Source organism: Salvelinus sp. IW2-2015, linkage group LG19, assembly GCF_002910315.2.
Source record: "Salvelinus sp. IW2-2015 linkage group LG19, ASM291031v2, whole genome shotgun sequence".
NCBI lineage: Eukaryota > Metazoa > Chordata > Actinopteri > Salmoniformes > Salmonidae > Salvelinus > Salvelinus sp. IW2-2015.
In genome coordinates, this window is record NC_036859.1 from 8,556,088 (window position 1) to 8,566,359 (window position 10,272).

At 44.7% G+C, this 10,272-nt stretch overlaps 1 long non-coding RNA gene across 1 annotated transcript in view; it reads right to left on the minus strand.

The window, feature by feature from the left end:
* LOC111979788 (uncharacterized) overlaps positions 1-6,935 on the minus strand; it is a 20,528-nt gene extending 13,593 nt beyond the window's left edge. Inside the window, exons 1-2 of the long non-coding RNA XR_002879369.2 lie at positions 6,526-6,935; positions 42-79 (exon numbers count right to left, since the gene is read on the minus strand). This is a non-coding gene — a long non-coding RNA (uncharacterized lncRNA). The remainder of the gene's footprint in view (positions 1-41; positions 80-6,525) is intronic.
* Between the last annotated feature and the right edge of the window lie 3,337 nt (positions 6,936-10,272).

Sequence of the window (10,272 nt, forward strand, 5' to 3'; positions counted from 1 at the left end):
GTGTGTGTGTGTGTGTGTGTGTGTGTGTAACTAGCCCTCACCTCGCTAGTTATTGTAGACCTCCTAGGACCAGCGTCTTCTGTTGAATAACAGAGAAGACAGAAGGAGAGAACATCAATGCATGACTTAGGCCTGTTAGATACATGCAGGAACCAGGGAAAATGGTTCCAGTACAAAGTATGCACCTGCTAATTGTAGACCTCCTAGGACCAGCGTCTTCTGTTGAATAACAGAGAAGACAGAAGGAGAGAACATCAATGCATGACTTAGGCCTGTTAGATACATGCAGGAACCAGGGAAAATGGTTCCAGTACAAAGTATGCACCTGCTATTGCCAGCAGTGTACTAAAAGACTGAAACCAACGCTACACACATCAGTGTTCATGCACTGTATCTACACGACTATTAAAAGGTGTATTCCCTCTGGAAAGTATCAGTGGCGTAGTGAAGATGGCCCAACTGGAGCTTGTCTACTATCACCATGTTGGACACACACACACACGGACCTATCCATCAAATGCCTTACGCTGCGCTTGGATTCTTTACACCTGGTTCTAGGCTCAAATAGCCTTACAGTCGTAGAAATACAATGCAGCAGAGTGTAGTTAACTAACACTGATGCCCAGAATTAAAATGACAAATTCAATCAGGATATCCACTGGTAGTAGATGAAGGCTAATCCTTCATGGATATGTACACAAGCACTGCCAGACACAACCCAGGAAACAATTCTMCTTCTACATGTATTCATATCTTTAACACCCTGAGTATGCGTAAACATATCTACCCTGAAGACTTTTGAACGTCTCACCCAACTCTTTGTCACTCAAGCCTGAACGTGAAACGGTACTCCAGTTATAGCCACCAAAAACACCCAAAAATACCAAAACACCCCAAAACTCAGACCTGACGGTAGTTGGTGTCCGCGGTTGATGTAGATATAATCTATCTCTAGAGCAGKTCTGTCCTGGGAAGGTGACTCTTTAGGATCGACGGGCTCTCTAATCTGAACTCCCTGTCATTGGTTGACACCACCACCGTCWCCCAGGAGACCGGATGCCCTGAGCAGTGAGCGGCCAATCAGAYTGCAGGATTAAGAGGGGTGCCAGCCGTCGGAACAGCCAGAGCCAGGAAGTTGGCCCGTGAAAAGAAAGAGAGAGACTTACAGATGAGTGAGAGAGAAGGACAGAGAGACACACACACCAGAGACGAAACAATGGGACACACTAGAGCCGACCCAATCTCGTTAGTCATCGACCTAAAGGTCTAGCAATGACACTGGGCTAATGACCTTCAGACTACAGATCAGCTTCTGGAAGGTCGTCTTGCTAGCAGGGTCTTTTTGGCAGGACTTTGCCAGTCACGCAGAGTTCTAATTCATAATTATATACGCAGAACATTCAGAAAGATAGAACACACAGACTCAAACCCAGACGGAACGCTCAGACAGACAAAACACTCAACAGACAGAACACTGAGAAAGACAGAACACTCGGACACGAAACATGTACGGGACACTGAAGGGGAAAAAAACACTCAAGACGGAACACTCAGACAGACATAACTCTCAGAACGATCCCGAGACAGAAAACGGAGAAAGAGCACACGGACGGAACTGACGGAAAGCTCAGATGGAGGAGCACTCGGATGGAACACAAACAGAATCGAACACTCGAACGAAACCTTCAGAATCGAACACTCAGGTAGCAAGGTAACTCTGTGCTGTAGGATTGAGGCCAGTCATAATACGCTGAGGAGCTGTCCTCAAAGGACAACTATTACTACACAGTACACTACTAGTGTATCAGAGTCAACATAGTCTCGCGTTGCCATGCTTCCAAGTCTCCTTCCTCACTCGGTTATTCAGGAGCAAAGTGAGAAATGTGGGTCAGTGCCTAAGACACTGGCATCCTTATACGCTCAACGGTTCTTTTGTGCAATATAGACTGAAAAGAGGTTTCAGATCATACAATGACTGATTGGGTTTCCAGAGGTATCTACATTTCCAGGGACTGCGTTGGAATTTGTAGGCATTAGACTGTTTGGCGTGTGGGTTTTATGGTATAAAGAGGATTAGGCCTCTCACTGGCCAGCTCAGAAGACGGCTGACTGATGACGAGTGTTATTGAGACGTAAACAAGAGATGCGTAGGACTGTTTTTTTTTAAATTTATTTTATTTTTTATTTCACCTTTATTTAACCAGGTAGGCTAGTTGAGAACAAGTTCTCATTTACAACTGCGACCTGGCCAAGATAAAGCATAGCAGTGTGAACAGACAACAACACAGAGTTATACATGGAGTAAACAATAAACAAGTCAATAACACAGTAGGAAAAAATATATATATATAATAAAATTAGTCTATATACATTGTGTGCAAAATGCATGAGGAGGTAGGCAATAAATAGGCCATAGGAGCGAATAATTACAATTTAGCAGATTAACACTGGAGTGATAAGTCATCAGATGATCATGTGCAAGTAGAGATACTGGTGTGCAAAAGAGCAGAAAAGTAAATAAATAAAAACAGTAAGGGGATGAGGTAGGTAAATTGGGTGGGCTGTTTACAGATGGACTATGTACAGCTGCAGCGATCGGTTAGCTGCTCAGATAGCAGATGTTTAAAGTTGGTGAGGGAAATAAAAGTCTCCAACTTCAGCGATTTTTGCAATTCGTTCCATTCACAGGCAGCAGAGAACTGGAAGGAAAGGCAGCCAAATGAGGTGTTGGCTTTTGGGATGATCAGTGAGAAATATACCTGATGGAGCGCGTGCTACGGGTGGGTGTTGTTATCGTGACCAGTGAACTGAGATAAGGCGGAGCTTTACCTAGCATGGACTTATAGATGACCTGGAGCCAGTGGGTCTGGCGACGAATATGTAGCGAGGGCCAGCCGACTAGAGCATACAGGTCGCAGTGGTGGGTGGTATAAGGTGTTTTAGTAACAAAACGAATGGCACTATAAACTGCATCTAGTTTACTGAGTAGAGTATTGGAAGCTATTTTGTAGATGACATCGCCGAAGTCGAGGATCGGTAGGATAGTCAGTTTTACTAGGGTAAGTTTGGCGGCGTGAGTGAAGGAGGCTTTGTTGCGAAATAGAAAGCCGATTCTTGATTTGATTTTGGATTGGAGATGTTTAATATGAGTCTGGAAGGAGAGTTTACAGTCTAGCTAGACACCTAGGTCCACATATTCTAGGTCGGAACCGTCCAGGGTGGTGATGCTAGTCGGGCGMGCGGGTGCAGGCAGCGAACGGTTGAAAAACATGCATTTGGTTTTACTAGCGTTTAAGAGCAGTTGGAGGCCACGGAAGGAGTGTTGTATGGCATTGAAGCTCGTTTGGAGGTTAGATAGCACAGTGTCCAAGGAAGGGCCAGAAGTATACAGAATGGTGTCGTCTGCGTAGAGGTGGGTCAGGGAATCGTCTAATAGCACAACACTGCCGGACTAGGGGATAGAGCTGTTACATGCAAGCGTGCACACACGCGCACGAAGCACGCGATGCTGTACACACAAGTGTGCTCACAGGCACACACACATCCCCCATTTCCAACGTAGGCGATTTGAGACAATTCCCTCCCGCTTGAGCAGGTGCAGTTTTGGGCTGGTGCCAACACTTAGTAAGAGAAATCAGACTGCTCAGATAGCAATGTAAACTGAGTATACACAACCTTAAAAACACCTGCTCTTTCCATTACAGACTGACCAGGTGAATCCAGGTGAAAGCTCTGATGCCTTATTGGTGTCACTTGTTAAATCCACTTCAATTAGTGTAGATTAAGGGGAGGAGACAGGTAAAAGAAGGATATTTAATCCTTGAGACAATTGAGACATGCATTGTGTGTGTGCAATTCAGAGGGTGAATGGGAAAGACAAAATATTTAAGTGCCTTTGAACGGGGTGTGTTAGTAGGTGCCAGCCGCACCGGTTTGTGTCAAGAACTGCAATGCTGCTGGGTTTTTCCACGCTCAACAGTTTCCTGTGTGTATCAAGAATGGTCCAGCACCCAAAGGACATCCAGCCAACTTGACACAACTGTGGGAAGCATTGGAGTTAACATGGGCCAGCATCCCTGTGGAACGCTTTCAACATTTTGTAAAGTCCAAGCCCCAACGAATGGAGGCTGTTCTGAGGGCTGTTCTGTAGGCTGTTCTGAGGGCTGTTCTGAGGGCTGTTCTGTGGGCTGTTCTGAGGGCTGTTCTGGGGGCTGTTCTGTGGGCTGTTCTGTGGGCTGTTCTGAGGGCTGTTCTGAGGGCTGTCTGTGTGCTGTTCTGTGGGGTTCTGGTGGGCTGTTTCTGGGCTGTTCTGAGGGCTGTTCTGAGGACTGTTCTGAGGCTGTTCTGAGGGCAAAGGGGTGGGAGGGGGGTTTTGGGGTGGGTGGGGGGTGGTGAGGGGTGGGGAGGGGGGTGGGGCGGTTTTCGTGGGGGTTTCGCGCGGGGGGGGGTTTTTGGGGGTGGAGGGGGGGGGGCGGTGGGGGGTTTGAGTAGGGGTTGGGGGTTTTCTGGGGGGGGGGTTTTGGGGTGGGGAGGGGGGGCGGGGGTGGTGGGGGGGGGGGGGTGCGGTTTTGTTTTTTTTTTTTTTTTATAGCGAGAGAAACAGAGGAGAGAAAAAGACAAAGCGACTAAAAATAGAAGAGAAAGCGAAAGAGGAGAGAGAGTGAGAGAGGAAGAGAGAGGGGCTAGAGGTCTGCTGGATGAGGATTGTACCAGATGCCAGTCTCTAGCGCCATCACTAGTCTAAGTGCTGCTGATAAGCAGATTACAGCAGATAATGGTCTGCTACTGTGTGTGTGTGCGTGTGTGTGCGTGTGTGTGTGTGTGTGTGTGTGCGTTGGGGGAGTTACTGCTTCTCTACAGATGGGAAACTGTAAAAATGCAATAGGGAAATGACTGCAAGAAGAGCTGCTAAGAAAATTATGTTGTACAAATCAAATGTATGTGTCAACTATGAACACAAATACCCCTGTTGCCCATTCAATTCCCATGTACTCCGTGTGCAATAGGGAATCTGCCATGGTATTGAGATTAATTCACTCCTACTCCGTACTGTTCATTCCTACTGTTCATTCCGTCATACTTGGTTTGAAAAYGGAGAAAAGCACAAGTGTGTGTATGTGCAGTGTTCAACTCTGCTTGAACAGCTTCACGGAGAGGAAGCACAGAAGACGGAGTAGAGCTTGATGGTTTGTTTGGACCATCAATCTGTAATACATACATAGTGCTTCCAGTTCATCTCGGACTCTTGTCTTATCATCTTTAAATAAAGACTGGTTACATTATACTGCTGTTATACCAGAGTAATAGCAGTGGAACTATGCAATAGTCTATTGTGACAGAAACAAAATTGAGTAGCTGGCCAGCGCACGTGAGAGATTTGGTTCTGGGTTCTGTAATAGACACCCTGTTACAGACTAGAATACAATGCAGGACCAAGACAGTTTTCTGTTCGTCCATTACAATTGCGCGTTCGCTTACATACATATCTGGTACAAGGTGTTCTTCCTATATTCAAGGCTACCTAGGATTATTGTAATATAGGCTAAACTGTTGCGCTGTTGCCCATACACTCTATATAGTCTGTTCTCCTGGTCATTCAGTGTACACTCTGGTAAAGCAGAGGCAGAGAGGCTCAGGGCATTTTTGTTCATTTATAATTCAACGCCACGTATTACGTTTCTATCTGCTTCCTGGTGTTTCATCTTTAATTGTAACACTTTTATGTGACAAAGACATTGGCCTAGTTTGATCTCTAAAGGGAATCAGTTGTACTACTGAATGCATCCAACTGAAATGTGTCTTCCGCATTTATCCCAACCCCTCTGAATCAGAGAGGTGAGGCGGGCTGCGTTAATCGACATCCCACAATTAAATAAGACAGTGAAGATGACGATCAAAGAATCATATAGATAGTCTGTTACACACACAGTCACACAGACAGACAGACAGACAGACACTCTCTCACTCTCTGCAAATCACTAACAATCATGAGCTTGACGGTGGAGGCCCGATTCCCTCTCCTTTTGATAGAAATTGACCGTGATCTGATGCCACAGACTGGCAGACATGACCTTTAATTGGGTTCCGAGCGGAACGAGACAGTTTGTCTTGACCTGTTTCACATAGTCAGGCCCTGGACATTGCCTACCAACTAATGCATGCTGTACATTTTAATCAGGACTAGGTCAGCTTCTGTATGCTCAATGTCTGCATTAATTAATTAGGCTTTTGCTTTTGGTGGTTGCTGGCAGCTTGTCCTGGTCTTTAGAAATAGCAGGATGACCATCTTGGTTAGTTATAAGCCTATTTCCATAAATAATTTCTTAGGTCTGGAAACTGACAGATAATTTAGTCTACTGAGACAAACCATAATTGACAGCTGGACCAAAACCTGAATGAACCCTTATATTCACCGTTGAACGGTGACAGCGCTCTCCTGACATGTTTAGCTCATCTGAACAATCTCTCATGCAAATGTATTTAGTCAATTAAACTAGTCTCATAATAAAGCACAGCCATACGAACCCATGTCTCCAGAATCCAGCTTGAGAGATAGGCCGGCCGTATCCATCTGGTCCGATCTACCCGCCCCCGATGTGGGCATGCCTCCCCCGGCCTCCCCCGCTGTCGCAGTCTCATCCATTTACAATTCCAGGATAAGCGTCACGATATAATGTTCTTTGTTGATGCAAGGGCAAATGCGAAATGTAGCCTACAGGACACTCTGACATCACGTTGAATAGACTAAATACGTGGCCTCATCGACATTTCTTCAACACCAGTCTTATTTTCATCCTGGTAATTGTACGCCCATTAATACAAACAATCGCCTATTGGTGATGCCTTGTCGGATATACTACCGCTATAACCTAGGCAACTGCTCGTCTCGCGCATTATAAACCTAGCAGCGTTGCATGACAGCCGCGGCTGCGTCATTCACGTAGGAGAGTCTGTCAAGCATGTCATTGGAGCATCCTTCTCTCTCTCTCCTCTTGCGGTTGACATGCTCATATAGAATGACAGAAATCCAGTCTATGCGAAATCAACTTGTAATTTCATTGGGCATGTTTGTCCACTAAATGGTGTCGGGATGGGTAGCCTACTGAGGAGCAAAAAGGATTTCCGTTCCAAAATGGATAATGAAGATACATTATGTTACACACAGAGTAAAGATATTGCAGCAACACTGTCATAGAATAGCTCTTTCGTTATAGCACGTAACTGTCATTGAGTTGGATAATACGTGTGTGCTTACAATAATACGTGTAGCTTACAATTGCAGACCGTAAACCCACACAATGTCAGTAGCTTTCAGTTTATTCTTCATTCCATCAAATGCAATTACAATAAACACCTTCGGATTGTCATACAATAACACTGGTACATAAAGGTGTGTCCAAAAGTACAGTTAGAGCAGGGACGTTAGACATTCATTTCWGTGCTCTGGGGAGGCAGTAATTCTCATCTTTGTTGGGGTGGGTTTTGACAAGGGGTTTCAGTTCAGTGTGTTAGCAGCTGCATCAGTTGTGTGTGTTAGGGACGCGCATCTTTCCCCTTCAAGNTTTGTTGGGGTGGGTTTTGACAAGGGGTTTCAGTTCAGTGTGTTAGCAGCTGCATCAGTTGTGTGTGTTAGGGACGCGCATCTTTCCCCTTCAAGARGATTCGATACATATCTAGATACATGGGCTCCGATACGATACAGGAACGATAGTTTAAAAAATGTCGGTGCAACTCGGTTTGATTAGAGAACGAATCGATGCACTAACATTTGTTGCGTACACACGTTCATTGTCCATTCATCTGCTGCTGATGGAGCTCATGGGCTGGGCCTCCTTGAGGTGGATCTGTCTGAGCTGACTTCTTGTATCACCACCCCCTTTTCCGCAGCAACCAGTGATCTGGGTTAATAGCATCAMTTTTWCTTTCGTCCCTCTCCTCGCCCCTACCTGGGCTCGAACCAGGGACCCTCTGACCCTCAACAACAGTCACCCACGAAGCACTGTTACCCATCGCTCCACAAAAGCCACGGCCCTTGCAAAGCAAGTGGAACAACTTCTTCAAGGTCTCAGTGACGTCACCGATTTAAACGCTATTAGTGCGCACCCCACTAACTAGAAAGGTGTGTCCAAAAGTACAGTTAGAGCAGGGACTGTTCATTTCAGTGCTCTGGGGAGGCAGTAATTCTCATCTTTGTTGGGGTGGGTTTTGACAAGGGGTTTCAGTGCAGTGTGTTAGCAGCTGCATCAGTTGTGTAACTAGTAGAGGCAGGGTGATTTGTTGCTAAAAGTTGCTAAATGACGTTGTGATGTCATTGCGTGATAACGTAAAACTGCGTCATTATGTAGAATAKACAATAACGTTACTCAAATTGACTGGCCATCTAGGCAAAAAATATGATTTCACATTTGTTCAGGTACAGACTCCCACTCTTTTCTGTACTTCTGGCTGTACAATTTTGATTGAGACATGTTGATTGATGTTGTAGGTTCTGTTCAAGATCAAACATTCGTGACCAACTATATTCATTGGGTTTGGCTTGTCGAACCCGTAACACTGCTGCRGCAGTCAGCCAACAATGATTTGCAATTTGCTGAAATTGCTGCTGGCGGCTGCTGCCTGTGCACGAGCTGAGCGCCTGCTGCTGACGTCACTCACAATGCACTTTTGCAGCCACGCACGTGTGTTGTGACTGAGTGTGTGACAGAGAAAATTGTGTTTGTGTCATTTAGAGGGAAAATGTGTGCATTTTAACGTTTGAGTCACTTTTCAAAAGTTGCTAAAAGTTCAAAATACGTTTTAAAAGTAGCTAAATTTGTTGCTYGGTGCTGTTTGAAAAAAAAGTTGCCAGGGTAGTCTGAAAAGTTGCTAAATCTAGCAACAAAATTGCTAAGTTGGCATCACTGGAAATGGCTAGCTAGTTTACCCTGAAAATTAGTTGGCAACACTGGCCATTTCACACCGGTTACAATAGCACAATTTTGGATTTCACCCCCCATCTCAAAATCGAATGGTTTTGAGCATTTAAAAGTTTTTACAGTGATCTTCTCTTCTCCTCTTGATTCGGTCATGCAGTGCATCTCACAAATGTGATTGCTGTCCTCATTATGAAATTATAAATTTTACCCTGTATATCAAAAAATTACCATATACACTGATTGTTTAAAGCAAAACTACCAAAACTATTACTGATGGTGAACCTGAACAATCAAAATAAAATCTATTATAAGCCCCATTCAGCAGGTATATCTCCAGTAGCTTACTTTTATTCTGGTAAAACACAATTTCCAACAGCGCATAGATAGCAATAACCTAGCAAATGACAGATTTTCACTCACTGAATAAATCCTAATATCTGGAAAGCCATTGTAGCATTTGAATGCTGAAGGTGCCACCAGATTAGGAACAGGCTGCCTACCTCCCGTTGGTCAGCGCATGAAGCTTGGCTCAGTGCGCAATTTGACTAGCCTACTAATATTGCCTGTGGTTATTTGGCATGCCAAATGACTTGCAGATCAATGACTGTCAAAGCAGTTGTCACAAAGTATTAGATATTTTCGGAAGGTAGAAACTTTTGAACGTTTTTTTGACCGATGCATGCTAGATCGGTTTGGGGTCTGCAGACCAATGCACATGTATCTTTAACATCTGAATCTGGAACATGTCTACTCCTTATGTCTAATAAAATGTCAGCTATACAGATATACAGTATATAGATAAATATATCCCCTGATATTGACCCTTTTCACCCAGTGCTGGGAACGACATATTGGTGAATCGCTACATCTCACAGTCTGGTAGAAATTAGGTTAAAACGGATTTAAGTTTCCCTGCATTAAAATCTCCGGCCACTAGGAGCGCTTTCTCTGGTTGAGCATTCTCTTGTTTTCTTATCGCTTTATACAGCTCGTTGAGTGCGGTCTTAGTGCCAGCATCGGTTTGTGGTGGTAAATAGACAGCTATGAAAAATATAGATSAAAATTCTCTCGGTAAATAGTGTGGTCTACAGCTTATCATGAGATACTCTACCTCAGGCGAGCAAAACCTTGAGACTTCCTTAATATTTGATTTTATGCACCAGCTATTATTGACAAATAGACACAGACCGCCACCCCTTGTCTTACCGGAGGCAGCTGTTCTGTCTTGTCGATGCACGGAAAAACCAGCCAAGTGTATATTATCCATGTGGTCGTTCAGCCACGACTCGGTGAAACAGTTTTTTCGTCTTTATGTCCCTTTGGTAGGATAGTCTTGAACGGAGGTCATCCAGTTTAT